Raw genomic sequence first — 15,068 nt, forward strand, 5'->3', positions numbered from 1 at the left:
GAGCACTGGCTGTTGTGGGGGGAGCTGGGGAGACCTTTTGCCTAGGGCACCAGTTAATTAAAGGCCAGCCCAGCCCACGCATGGACACCTAGGTATATGACAGCAGTGTAATACAACTTCGGGCACAGTGCAGGGGTTGGCAGGTCTGTTGTAGCGGGGCGCCATCACTGTCACAGATTCAGTACTACTGGTGCATAGCTTACACACTCTACAGCTGAAACTGCAAGTTAAGGACAAGTGTAGTATTGAACATTAGTGTTACCACACATACATCACTGTAACATAAGGCTATTCACAGACTAATAAATCACAATGATACAACACTGTTACAATACCTCTTGCCACAGTTCTGTAGACCTCTGTATACTATCATCAGGCTTTAGCCTTTGTAATCACTGCTTTTGTGCTGCCAGAAAGCACTTCAAGCTGCTAAGATACATCTGTTACTCTGCTTCTCTGCTGCAATTTTAAGGCATTTAACTGGTTGTTGGCCATAAGTTTTTAATAAAAAAGATGTATTGTACTCACCATAATGTTCATAGGTTCATAGGTTCATAGGTTCATACTAGGCTATCTGCCCGAGGGCATTTACAAGCCTAGCCCATTGTTTTGTGGCTTACGCCACCTCTTTAGTATGGGGAACTATACCCATTATTTTGCTGTGCCTCTGTCGAGCAGTGACACTGAGGTAATCCCTGGGGTATATCTGTGATCTCCCATCCATTGGTCAAGATTTCTCTTGAACAAGGCCAGCGAGGTGCTCTGCCTTACATGTACCGGGATTTTGTTCCACAGCATAGGGAGTCTTTGGGTGATGAATCTATCCCTCCAGCACGTCCTATTAATAGCCGTGTCAAGGTTTAAGTCTCCCGCCCTTGTGGCTCTGATGGATCTAGATTTTTGAGGTGAAGCATATTCATCAAATCTGGGTTTGACATGGCCTTGTATGTTAGGCAAAGGTCACCTCTGAGCAAGCGGTGGCGACTGAATAGAGCTGGAGTTCTTTCAGTCGGGCAGCATAGGACAGATTTTGAGACCCTTTATCCTTTTGGTGAGGAACTTTTGTGGCCTCTCCAGCTGCTGCAAGTGTCGGGTCAGATACATTCCGAATGGGGCATTGTACTCAATCATTGGTCTGATGAGTGATGAGTAAAGGGAGACTATGACCTCCCTTGATCTAGATGAGAATCCCTTCATGATAAGGTGGGCAATGTAGAAGGTCTTCCTAACTACTTTAGCTACATGGGTGTCGAATGACAGACTACTATCAACCTGGGTCCCCAGGTCCCTGATAACTTCTTCTGTGCTCAGTGGATTGCCACCTATTTGGTAGCTAGGGGTAACCTTGTTTTTCCCGAAGGGTATGACTATGCATTTTTGGCATTTAACTTTAGGCCGTGGCTCTGGCACCAGTTATCCGTTTCTGTGAGACCCTTCTGAAGGATATCTGTATCAGATGTGTTTTCTACTATGGCCCAGTTTGCAGTCATCTGCAAACTTTGTCAGCCATAACCCTCCTGTGTTTGCTTGTACTTGGAAAAGTAGATGCCAAACAAGAGTGGGCCCAGGACTGAGCCCTGTGGGACACCACTTGTGACAGGCTTTGAGTCTGACATGGCGCCAGCAACTCTGACCCTGTGGGTTCTGTCACTCAGCCAGTTTGCAACCCATCTTGTGATGTATGGGTTGACATTTAAGCTGATGAGTTTTTCAATGATACCCGAGTGGGGTATTGTATCGAAGGCCTTAGCCAGATCGAGGTAGGCTGTATGGACTGCCTTTCCCTCATCAATGGCTTTGGTGACTGTTTGAAAAGTCAACCAAGTTTAAAAGGCATGATCTGCCTTTGACAAAGCCAAACTGGGTTGGATCCAAAGTCTGCAAATTCCCTATGTCTTTATTTATGAGGTCCATTATGATCCTCTCCATGGCTTTGCAGATAAGGCTTGTCAAGCTAATGGGCGGTAATTTCCAGGGTCGGTGGAGGCACCGCCTTTGTGAAGTGGTACCACAGTTGCAGTGCGCCACTCCTGGAGTGCGTATCCAGAGGTAAGACTTTGATTAAACAGCTGTCCTAGCTGTGGGTTTAATTCCTCATTGAGTTCATGGAGCACACAGCCGGAGACACCATCAGGTCCCATGGATGCTGTGTTTTTTGCTTTGGAGAGAGCAGTTCTCACTTGGGCGCTGGAGATGTTTGGGGGCTGCAATCGTTTGGTATAGATATCTCTCCTTTTGCAGGGGAGGGGAGAAGTTTGCACTGAACCTGTCAGCCAGTATGTTGGCAATGGCTGTAGGATCAGTAATCTTCACATCATTTTGAACTAGCTCTGAGCATATCTGGGAGTTTCCTCCCAGGTTTCTAACATAGCTAAAGAAGGCCTTATGATTGTCTTTTGAGTCTTTAGCTATTTTTCTCTCGAAATTTGCTTTGGATGATTTTATGAGAGCTCTTAGTTTTTACTTATAGTGATCAAGGGTGTCTTACCTTTTAAGGATTTTGCTCTATCTTGTAGTAGCTTCCTCCTTTTGTTGTAGAGTTTGTTTATGGCTGGGGTCCACCAGACTGGACGCTTGCCTTTGGTACAAAGAGTCTTTGTTTTGCTTGGGATTGCCTTATCCATGCAGTCCTGCAGGTGCTGGTAGAAGGCATTTGTAAGTGATTCAGCGGCTTGAGTACTGTTTTCCATGGCTCGGGGCCTTAAAGGAGACCACACTAGTCTTTAGAAGTGTGAAGTCGGCTTTTGAGAAGTTCTTTACTGTGGTCTTTTTTATTTCAGGTGGGGTGGGATGAGGACCTCCAGCGAGATTAGTTTGTGGTCTGATCTCACCAGTGAGGGTACACCTCCGGTGTTGAACATTGTGCTCCCATGTTCGTGATGATGAGATCAAGTATGTTATCTCCTCTTGTGGGGATGGTGACTAGTTGTTCCATGGCATTTGAGTTTATGAATTCCAGGAACTTTTGGGCTAGGGTGTTTGGGCTTGAGTAGTGTTCCCAGTCTATATTAGGGTAATTGAAGTCACCTAGTATGATGGTGTTTGGTGATACATTTATCCCCTCTAGTGTTTTCAGGAAGGCCATGTGAGGTTCCTGAGTTTGTGAGGGTGGCCTGTAACATGCTACAATTTGCAGAGCAGTCTTGCCTATGGTTAATTGCACCTGGATGGTCTCCGATGCATCGTGCGTTGCCACCAGTCTTGAGGTGTGGGTGTCCTTGATGAATATGGATACCCCCACCTTTCTTGGTATTGTCCGGATTTTGGGGCCGGCATGATATGAGGTAAAACCTGATAGCGCTGGGGTGCTCTCAGGAGCCTTGAACCAGGTTTCTGTCACAGCACAGACATCGATGTTCTCCATACTGAGAAGGGCCTCGAGTGCGTGCATTTTGAGATTTAGACTTCTGGCATTGAGCAGCATTACCCTTAGTTTTTTCCTTTTTGTGTTCTAGGGTGGTAGGTTTAGAATTTGAGCCTTGCCTAAAAAGGCACTATGGGGTGGCAAGAGCCTTTGCCAATATCCAGAATCCCAGGGTGACAGGTGCAAGCCGTCCCTTGCGAGCAGCGTGGCTTGTCCAGCATGTCATCCCAGGCAGACAGACACTGGATCCCCTTTGAATGACACCAGTGTTTAAGCCAATTGTTAAAGCTGATCATCTTATCTCTGTATTGTGGCATCATTCTTGGTGAAGGTAGGATACTGCTCAAGGTCAGGGTCATACCTGCCTGGGCTACATAATCAGAGAGCTCCTCAATGTCTCTTTTCATGTAGTCCAAGGAGGTACGTCTCAGGTCGTTTACACCAGCGTGGACAATGACTGAGTCATATTTGTACCTGCTGTTGAGAGACCTGAGTGCTTGTGTTATGTGGCGGATTCTAGCGCCCGACAGGCAGCTTACTGTGACCTTCTCCTTACTCAGTCTGGTGGCGGGACGTCAGTGTGTCTGACTATGGAGTCACCAATGACTAGTGTGTCTGGCATTGTGTTTGGCCTTAAGGGTTGTGACTGTTTGACACTCTGACTGTGAGGTCTATGTGTTGCAGGTGTTGTGTTCTGAGGTGGTGGTTGTTTGGGTGTCTGCTTTGGTGGCCTCTGCTGTTTTGGTAGATTTTTGATCAGAGCCTCCAGTATGTCTTTGTGTGTTTATGTGTATGATTTGAGGTTGTAATGGTACTATGTGAGACTGGGTCTATAGTGTGTGTGGTAACCTTCTCCTCCTGACTGGTCTTGCCAGTCCTATGTTGAGAGAGCTCAGCCTCCAGTTTGGCCGTATAGTTGCATCTCTCGCATGTATTTGTGTTTTGTGGGAGGAGGAGAGGGTTGTCTGTGTACATGAGGCAATTGTAACATTGCCTCAATATTCCCAGGTTAACCAGCTGAGCAGGAGAGGACACTAGCAACTGATCCCTCGACATGCTAGAAGGAATAGACAAAAAAACTTTTAAAAAGATTCCGGGGGACGTGGGTGACCGAGAAATGGGGGGTTGCCTTTTTGGGGTACTATCTATGACAAGAGTGCCGTATCAAGGTAATAAGTACTGTAGGAGCAAGTGCTACGTTTAACAGATAGAGAATAGTCTACTTGGAGTTAAGTAGAGATGATCTTTTTAATTATAGGATAAGCTGATTAGATCAGTAGTATAGTTCGAGGAAGGTAGTTTTAAGGGAGAATTTGAAGAGTGGACTTTAGGTAGCCCGAATAGTTTAAACCTGCTTAACCGCTGCTGCCCTAGTGTGCAACGGTAGCAACTCCGCGCTAAATCGGGCTAAATCGCGCTAATGCGCGCTAAAGCGTGCTTTATAGCAGGGGGCTGGAAAAGACAGGAAATGACCCAAAATGGCCAATAAACTACAAGTTACTGCTTTAAACCACTCCTCTGAGGACAAATGAAGGAGTTATGGAAATGACCCCTAGTGGCCAATAAAACTACAGTTTCAAGTCAGTAACCACCTCTCCGGGGGGCAGGGAAGCTGCTCAATGTTAGTCACTGCCACTGATGAACACAGAGACCCTCCTTCAGCCCAAGCAAAAATGGCCTCACAGAAACTTTCAAACAGTTCAGGAACAGCAAGCCTGTAACTGAACTTTTTTAACTCTCAGAAAAGTGGGAAAAAAGCAAGATTTTTTTTTTGTTTTGTTTTTTTACAGAGATAGCAGAGGTTCACAAGTAATATCAAGTTATAACAGTGCAGTAAATGACCCCACACAAGAGTGCTAGGTCAAGGACAGAAAATATGCAAGTTTTAAGAAAAAACAATTTAAAATTAAGTGCAAACAGGAAATTCAGCAAACAGCTTTTGGTTGTGCTCTAAATACAGCTACTAATACAGAAATCAAGTTTAACAAGCCAGAAAATGCTCAAGCTAGGCAGCTATGCAGAAAAACTTAGCAAATAAACAGAGAAAAATACTTAAAATCTCAAAAGTGGCTCCCTTCTTCTCTCAGCGTTTTCCTCTTGGAGGGTGCTTCACCAACAGCCAACAAGCCTGAAAAGACGCTCAAACCACGAGGCAACTAGGTTTTAAGAGAGGAAGATGAAGGAGTTATGGAAATGACCCCTAGTGGCCAATAAAACTACAGTTTCAAGTCAGTAACCACCTCTCCGGGGGGCAGGGAAGCTGCTCAATGTTAGTCACTGCCACTGATGAACACAGAGACCCTCCTTCAGCCCAAGCAAAAATGGCCTCACAGAAACTTTCAAACAGTTCAGGAACAGCAAGCCTGTAACTGAACTTTTTTAACTCTCAGAAAAGTGGGAAAAAAGCAAGATTTTTTTTTTTGTTTTTGTTTTTTACAGAGATAGCAGAGGTTCACAAGTAATATCAAGTTATAACAGTTCCAGATCCTCTCTGGTCTGGGGGGACCTCTTGGATGACTTTTTTTCAAGCAATTTTTGAACCTGATTAACTGCTTTCTCTTTTTGACTGGGTGGGACTTCTGGGATTCTGTTGATAAAGGGAGGGGGTTGATTGAAGAGAATAGGACAGCCTCTGGATATAATCCTCTGCACCCACAAATCGAAAGTTATGGTTTGCCAGGCTCTCCAGTGCAGGGATAGTCAACCCCCAAATGCCTCCAGAGGTGGGCAAATCAGGCCTCCTGAAAAAGTGCTCCCAGGAGCCCTGGTTCTGCAGGCCTCCGAGGGCGGTGTCTTCCATTATCATTTCCCTCTCTGCCCCTTGAGGAAAAGTCTCCACGTGTGTCCTAGTATGAACTCAGATTTTTGAACCACATCTTCCTGCGTCCTCTTTGACCTTTAGATTAAGGTCTTTGTGGGGTGGAAAAATGTATGCCCATGGCAGAGTTTTACCTTTCTTTTCACACCTGGAAAGACATCTTTAATTTGGTCCAAAAAGAGAAGAGCCATCAAACGGGGTGTTGACAAAGTAAGACTTAAAGGGGTCCAGAAAGTCACATAGGTGCATCCAGGCATGCCTCCTCTTAGCGATACCCGAACCTGCCACCCTACTCGTTCCTTAGACCATGTGAGCAATAAACCTCATGGAAGAATTAGCTATAGAATGTAGGGTTGCTAGCTGTGAAGGTATCTTTTGTTGTATGCCCTCAGCTACTGTTCCTTCCAGGGTATCTGTGAGCTCCTTAATAAGATCCCTTTGTAATCTTGTAAAATGGGAAACGTAGTTCAACAATCACAAGGCAAATGTCGCTGAAGAGAAAACACGCTTCCCACATCTACCCATTATCCTGAAATCTTTACAAGGAGGATGGCTAGTAGAACTCTCCTCTGAGAGTTCCATTTTGGTCACTGCTGCCACGACCATGGCATCTACTGCAACACTCTTGGTCCAGAAGGCTTTAACTGACAGAGCTGTAATTATTTTGTTTGGTCTATGGGGAACAGGTTCTATGGAGTATGAGGTCTCCTACGCCTGCTGAGAGATCAAATCTATGAGCTCATCAGTGGGCGGAGTAACCCAAAAGATGGGTGAGAATCAAAAGCCTCCAGGTACACAGACTCCTCAGCAGAAGGGTTACTGTACTGCCAGATACCTCTCTGTTTCAGCATTTCTAGAATCTTCCCAAAGGACATGTCCTAAGAAGGTGACTGTAGGGACCCTTCATCAAGGGCAGTGTCTTCAGTGGCCGACTCCTCAGTGTAATCCAGATGTTTCCTCTTACAAAGTCTTTTCTGAGGAACCTCCTCAGTGGGAGAGAAGAGAGAGGGGGACCAGGTTTTTCATCCTGGAGCTTGACGTCTTGCTGTCACAGTGGAGTGCTGTGGTCGAAGAGGCACACAGAGCATCTGGACAGGACTGAGGATCCAAAGAGGGAGGTACCCTTTTTGTTGCGGTGGCAGCTATTGCCCTCTCCAAGGCCCTAAAGGCTGACTGCTCCTGGGTGAAAGAGGACTATGGACCAGAGTAGACACGCTTTCGAGTAGAAGTCTCTTCCAACCTCAAAGACAGCTTGCACTGGGGTAGAAGCCAGAGCTCACCCGCACAGAGGCCCGAAGATGCATTGACTGCTCCGACAACCTGGGAGTTGAACGTTCTTGAGGACTGCGAGGGTCACTATGGCTCCAGGAACTATCCAGTTTCAAGAAAGCGGAAGAACTCAGAGGCGAGGCTGGATAAGAAGATTATGTTCTCGGATCTGGCCTAAAGGGCATTGGGCGCATCGGACCCAAGGGCTTTGAAACTTGCTTCGAAGTCAGAGGAGGAGGATCCAAGGGGGTAGCTGCAGTCTCAAGAAGCCCTAGAGATGAGTGGGTTGGGGCTGTAAGGCTCCTAGTAGAATGAGAACAAGAGCCAGAGGGGGATCTCAGCCTGGATAAGAAGGGGGATGGTACTCTGAAAGGTACAGGATCATAGCTTGGAAAATACCTGGTCTGAGTGAAAGAGATCATCGGCTTAAAACTACTCTTTTTTTGGATCCGATACCAATGGATCCAGCCCATCTTTATCAGATGGCTCCAGAGGTGAAGACATCAGATCCGATCTAACAGAAGTTGGTGCTGATGGCCCAGACCGGTCTTTATCGGTATGTTTAGAAATATTAGTCTTTCTCTCCAATGACTCGGATGGAGCCAGAAGGTCTTTTCTTTCCCTTATCACCAGATCTGGTAGACAGGGAAGAAGCAGGGCTGGAATGAGTCGACTAATTGAAGTAGAAATGGCCTCGTTAAAAAAAGAGGGAAACATTCCTTTTAAAATTAGCCTGTTTCTTCCTTCAACCAACAGAGTGGTTGAAAGAGTAATAAATAGAACAGTTCTCCTGCAGATGAAGAGGACCTAAGCAATACACGCACAGGTCATGAGAATCAGTAAGTGGGATTTTATGCCCGCATTTGGATCATTTTTTGAAGCCAGCAGGCTTATGTTTTTCTGGCATGACTATAAGATAAGGAAGGAACAAGACAGAAAAAAAATGTTTTTGTTTTTTTGAAAAAAAAATCTTAGAGAAAGGTGAAAAACTACTAGCAATAGTAGTTAAGACTAGCTAAAAATGGTAAAAGAGTGGAAAATAACCGTGCTAACTAGAAAAATGACAGTTATAGGGGGAGGAGGGAGAGAGAGAAGTAACCTAAGAAAAAGTGGTTACCAAATGATAAAAAAGGGAAAGTTTACTAATAAGGGGAGACAGAAGTCAACAACAAGGCACTAAAAGTTGAGAAAGAGCAGAGAAAAAGGCAATAATTAAAGAAATACTACCTGACGATCCAAGAGCTAAAACTATGTCTTTTGAGAAGTGGCAAACGAGATCTGAGAGTACAGGGAGAGATGCATTGTGGGTAAGGGAAGTGTCCAAAAGCTTCTTTGGTTGCCACAAGCTTAGTAACAGCCAAGTTGGATCCAAGAATCAGATCCATAACCCATCTGTGAGGATGAGATGAAAAAATTGACAATATCAGATAGTACAGTTGTGTACACCTGCCATAAATGTAGATGTTCGAGTGTATTCACTATTGCAGTCATCACATTTGGGTTATCCTTGCCAGGGTAGCCCTCAGCCGGCCCGAATACCAGAGACTTAGTATTTCTGCGTCTGTTGCTGTCGCTTCAGGACTGATGTCAGGTCAACAGTAGTATAAAGTAAGGCAGCCGACACCATTACATCAGTTTTTCTTGCCCTAACCTGTCAGGAGCCCCCAAGTAGGAGACAGGTTCTGGTGGAAGAACCACACCAGTGGAAAATAAATACCAATATGTCCCTTGTAAGGAAAAAGAAGAAAGGGGGATGGAGGCAGGGAAACCAGGACTGCAACAGTGAATATACTCGAACATCTACATTTATGGTAAGTGTACACAACTGTACTATATTCTTCGTGTTTCACTATTGCAGTCATCACATTTGGGTCGCTTCCTAAAGCTGAGGAAAAGGGTTGAGGCAGTCAAGGAAACTAGGGGCTGGCTAGGATGCCCTGCAAGACTGCAGAGGCAAACCCTGCCCTGGATTTGGAGAAAAGAAGCAGGTGGTAATGTTTAGTGAAAGTGTGAACAGATGTCCAGGTGGCAGCCTCCAGGATGTCCTTGGTTGGGACTCTCCTGAGGAAAGCTGCAGAGGTGGAGACTGCTCTGGTTGAGTGTGTCCTGACCCCCTTGGGGGAAGGCTTTCCATTTTGTTTGTAGCAGACATAGATGCATTTGGAGATGGTTTGTTTCGAGATGGCTTTGCCTTCTGCCCCTGTAGCAAAGCTAACCAACAATTGATCAGACTTTCTGAAGGATTTAATCCCATCTAGATGCAATCTAAGCTGTCTGTGCACATCTAGAGTGCAGAATCCTTTCTCCCTTGTTCTGGGGATTAGGAAAAAAGGTGTGCAAATGAATGGATTGGTTAAGAGCCACAATGGGCACTACCTTGGGCATGAAGAATGGGTTAGTTCTGAGGGATACCCTGTCAGCATGGAATATGATGAAGGGTTCCACAGCCATGAGCGCTTGCAGCTCAGAGACCCTTCTGGCTGAACTGATGGCCAGAAGGAAAGTTGTCTTCCAGGAGAGAAATTTTAGCTCTGCAGAAGAAGCTGGTTCGAAAGGGGGAAGGGTGAGCTTTTCCAGTACAAAGTTAAGATCCCACGCTGGTGTTGGTGCCCCTTCTGGGTGGCCTCAAGTTGCTAGGCCCTCTTAGGAACTGTCTGATCAAAGGGTGTGAGAAAAGGGGCTGCTCAGTGGGAAAATAAGCAGAAATAGCAGAGACATGAATTTTTATAGAGGAGAAAGAGACCACTGTGTAGTAGGTCAGCTAAGTAATCCAAGATAAGGGGGAGGGAGGGCTGTGGCGTATTGGCTCCCTTATGCTGGATCCAGATGCAGAACCTTTTCCATTTCTCACCATAAGACTTTCTGGTGCTAGAACATGCAGCCTCACAGATAACATCTAGAACCTCTTTACTGAGGTTGGCAGATTGGTTCGGGGTTAGGGAATAAGCCAAGCTGCCAAATTGAGTGTCTGCAATTGGGGATGCATGAATTCCCCTTCCCTCTGGGTCAGGAGGTTTGGAATCTGTGGAAGATGCCATGGAGGCAGTGGGGACAGGCTGCGCAGCAAGGGATACCAGTGCTGCCGGGGCCAGTCTGGAGCTATAGGAATGGTCCTTGGTTTTTTCCTCCTTTACTTTGAGCAGTACCCTGGGGATGAGAGGAAGTGAAGGAAAGGCATAGACCGCTAGACTGACCCACAGGGAAGGGCAAGGCATCAACTTTCCAAGACATGCAGTGATGCTCCCTGGTGCAGAATTTGTTGGGCTGATGGTTGGTTTGGGAGACAAAGAGATCGACCTTCGGGGTGCCCCTTTTCTGAGTTATTAGGGTGAAGATTCTTCTGTTGAGCTGCCATTTGAGTGGGTCCAGAAGATTTCTGCTTAACTGGTCTGCCAGAGAGTTGAGAGAGCCTGGTAGGAACTGCGCTAACAGGTGTAGTTGCATGGCAGAGACTGTGTGCCAAAGGGTCATGGCCAATCTGCATAGAGGGTAGGAGCGAGTCCCTCCCTGCTTGTTGATATACCACATTACAGTGCTGTTGTCTGTTTTGATCAGGAGAGCTCCTAGAGAGAGAAGGGGCTTGGAGGCTATCAGGGCAATGCTGCACAGCCAGCATCTCTTTTTGATTGGTGTGCAGAGGGATTTGCTGTGGGCTCCATTGGCCCTGTATGCACCTGCTGTCCAGATGTGCACCCCAAGCATAGTCTGTGGTGAGGGTCTGGATAGCGGGGGGATGTTTAGAAAGGCAGTCCTTTGTTGTGGAAGCATGCTATTGCTCACCAAAGAAAATCTTTTCTGAGGCAAGGAATTATAGGTAGAAGAGTTACCAGGTCTTGAGAGTGTTGACACCAAAGGCTTTTTAGGTACCATTGAAGCTTCCTCATACTCAGTCTGGCATATGGAATGAGTAGTATGCAAGATGCCATGAACCCCAGAGCTTGTAGGATCTTCTTTGCAGATAGCTGGGCCTTGGTGGCTAGTTGAGAGAAGTAGGCTGTCAGGAAAATTTGTTTCTCTGTTGTAAGGAATGCCATCTTGGATGCTGTGTCCAGGCTTGCTCCCAGGAAGATTATCCTTTGGGAGGGCACCTGTTTGGATTTCTTTTTGTTGATTGTGTACCCTAGGGAAGTTAGTAAGGTCTTTACAAAGGCCAGGTGCTTGAGCAGCTTTTCCTGGCCGTCTGCCTGAATAAGGCAGTCGTCTAAGTATGGGTAAATCTGAATATTTCTTTGTCTGCAAAAGGCAATGGCTGGAGCCAGACATTTTGTGAAAACTCTGGGAGCAGTAGATAAGCCAAAGGGAAGTCCAGAGAACTGAAAGTGTTGGGAGCCTGCCCTGAAACAGAGATATGTCCTGCATGACTCCCCGATAGGAATGTGGAGGTAGGCCTCTTTTAGGTCTAGGGTGGCTGGCCAAGTGTCCTTGAACATAGGTAGCATGGTAGCTGGAGGGTGAGCATTTTGAATTTTGGGATCACCAGGAAGGTGTTTAGAATGGATAGATCGAGGATGGGGCGCCAGGTGCCCTCTTTTCTGGGTACCAGGAAAAGTCTGGAGTAGAAATCTCTGACCTATCTGTTCTACAGGAACGTGCTTCTACTGCACTCAGAGAGCAGGGAAAGGATTTGCTTTTGAGCCTCTGCCCACTGGTTTGGGGGTAGATCTGTTCACCTTTTTGGGGTTGGAAGGGTGTGGAAGGAAAATTTGTATCCCTGGGACACAATGTTCAGAACCCAGTGGTCACTGGTAATGGTGGCCCAGGTGTTTGCGTGAAAGGAGAGTTTTCCCACATAGGGGTAAATGAAGGTGGGCAGAGGGAGGGGGTGGGGGAGGAAAGTCATTGAGAGTTCTTACAATAAGGGGGAGGCTTAGAACTCCCTGGTTTAGAAGTGGAGGTAGTCCACTGTTTAGATCTCTGCATTCCCTGTGGCTGCTGTCTGGGGGGGGTCTGGTTCCCCAGGGTTTTGGCTTACTGGGAGCAGGAAAGGACCAGTGTTTGGTGGGACAATGTCTGCTGAACCTAGGTGGTTGTACCTGCAAGAAATCCTTAACTGTTTGCATAGATTTTGCTTTTTCTTTCATCTTTTTTAACACCTCTTCTGCCTTAGTGCCAAATAATCTTTGTGCAAAAGGGCATCCAGCAATTTAGATTTGACCTGGTCTGGCAGGGGCTGTTCCTTAAGCCATGCATGCCTTCTAATGACAGATCCGGTGACTGCTGCCCTGCAAGAAGCTTCTAGGGTGTCAAAGCCACAGTGCAATGTGTGTTTAGTTACTTGACTTGCAGAATGCATTAACTCTTGTAATTCTTTAGATTCTGCCCAAGAAGGAAAGGAAGACTTTTTTTTGTTTAAGGAGTTCCAGGGTATGTTGTTGAAATTTCAGCATATGGAACTGACAATTTAGTGTCTGATAGCAAGAGTAGCTGCGGTGTATACTTTTTAACCCCATCTGTCCAGTGCTCGGGAATTCCTATTTAAGGGGGTGGGATTCTTAGCAAAGGTTGCATTAATTCACAGAAAACAAAGCACTTTGTAAAAACACCCACTGGTAGTCCAAGGAAATCAGGATACAAGGATTGCGAACCAAGTGCTGAACGCAAGTTTGTTTTATTTTTAAGCTTCACCAGAACAGCGTAAAAACATAAAAACACATCCAATATATTGTATATCAAGCGCTTTCACCCAGGCACTCCCAGGCTTTCTCAAGACATTTGTTACATAGTTTGGAGGGTTCTTTTATACTGCCCTTACCAAACCCTGATTTTAATTAACATTCAATTATTCAATTATTGAATTTATGCTTAAAGAAATACATTTACTTGTAACATTGTCATAGCTTGATGGTATTATATTTTACAACAAAATTAAAATACACTCTCCTTACCCTATTCTACTCAACATACAAATAAGGCTTGTTAAAATATATGAAACCTGCAAATAACTTAAAATAATGTAGACATGCGAAAATGCATTTAAAAGTCTCTTAAAACTATTTTGTATTTTAATTTTGTTGTAAAATATAATACCATCAAGCTACGACAATGTTACAAGTAAATGTATTTCTTTAAGCATAAATTCAATAATTGAATAATTGAATGTTAATTAAAATCAGGGTTTGGTAAGGGCAGTATAAAAGAACCCTCCAAACTATGTAACAAATGTCTTGAGAAAGCCTGGGAGTGCCTGGGTGAAAGCGCTTGATATACAATATATTGGATGTGTTTTTATGTTTTTACGCTGTTCTGGTAAAGGTTGCATTAATCCCTTTAGGTCCTTAAGAAATTACCTCAGTTCTTTAGGATTTTTAAAAATAAGTTTGTGGGAGTCACGGACTCTGTAGTACCTGTCTGGTTTTCTGGAAGCAGGGGGGAGGGTGTCAAGAGTCAAGCTAGATTCCATGAAAACATCTTCCACCACATCCAGGACTGGGGGATGGCCAAGGGTCTGTGCTGTGGAAGATCTAGTAATTCCCTGAGTCTCTTTTTTCACTGAGGGAAGTCCTGACTTTCCCATTGGAAATGCTCCCTTAAGGTATGCAGGGTTTCCCCAAAGGAAAAATCCCCTGGTGGAGAGGCTGAAGGAATGGAATCCTCTGCTTCAGAATCCTCATAAGTAGAGAGGGGTTGCATGTCTAAATATTCAGATGCATCAGATTCATCTGACTCTTGTTCAGACAGAACTACAGGGGACAGATCTCTCTTCCTTTTGGATGGGGTATCTTGGCTTCCCCAGAACAACATAACGTCTTCCGCCATTTTAAGCATTTGCGACTGGGGCAAGGAAGCAGGCATCTGAGAAGTTGTCTGTTTCTTGGTTGTGGTTCGTACCCTGGGCCTTAGAAACTCTGTAGTTTTTGAAAGAATGGTAGTCGCGAAAGAAGACATCAGTTTGTGTCAAGCATCGATCGTGCGAAGGACTTCCTCCAAAGCCGGTGCCTGCTCAGTGGCTCCGGACCCATCCAAGGTAGAGACGATCGCAGGATCCTTAGATGAATAAGAGTTTTGTGGCATACCTGACTCTGAAAGGGTCTCGGTAGCGGCCTGCTAATCCACAGAAGCGGGCATCAGGGTCTGCGAAAGCGTCTCACTGAGAACCGAGAACTGACGACTAACTTAACAGAAGCGTCATTGGTAGGTTTGGACCTATGTGGTCTGTCTCTGTCTTTATCTTTACATTTTTTCGGAAGATCTGCTGTCGGATGACTTACCAAAGCCATATCAGAATTCGAGGACTGTAAGCGAAAATATCTGGCTACAATAAGGGCCCGACGACAGATAGTTCTGGCATTGAACAAAGCACAGAAGTGAAAATGGGGGACGTCTTGGTCTGGGCCTAAACAAGTGATGCAGTAATAATGGAAATCTTGGTGTGGTATTTGCTTTCCACAGGTGAGACAATTAACTTTTTCTGACATCGGTTAGTGCAAGAAAAAAAAGGATCCACAACGGGATACTTAGGTTTAGAAGACTTCAACTTCAATTCAGAAGACGAAAATTCAGGTAGCGGCCAACTCGCACTCGTGAGAACTGCTTCTACTTCGGGCTCCATGGCAAGAAAGACTGATGTAATGGCATTGGCTGCCTTACTTTATACTACTGACGACCTGACATCAGTCC

General features: G+C 45.4%; 1 protein-coding gene across 1 annotated transcript in view; it reads right to left on the reverse strand.

Annotated features, from left to right (window-relative positions):
- The window catches only part of ILVBL (ilvB acetolactate synthase like), a 790,151-nt gene that overhangs the window by 397,696 nt on the left and 377,387 nt on the right, over nucleotides 1–15,068 (reverse strand). The gene's annotated exons all lie outside the window — the stretch shown is intronic.

The sequence above is a fragment of the Protopterus annectens genome, chromosome 8.part0, assembly GCF_019279795.1.
Source record: "Protopterus annectens isolate FY-2018-M chromosome 8.part0, PAN1.0, whole genome shotgun sequence".
Classification (NCBI taxonomy): Eukaryota; Metazoa; Chordata; order Ceratodontiformes; family Protopteridae; genus Protopterus; species Protopterus annectens.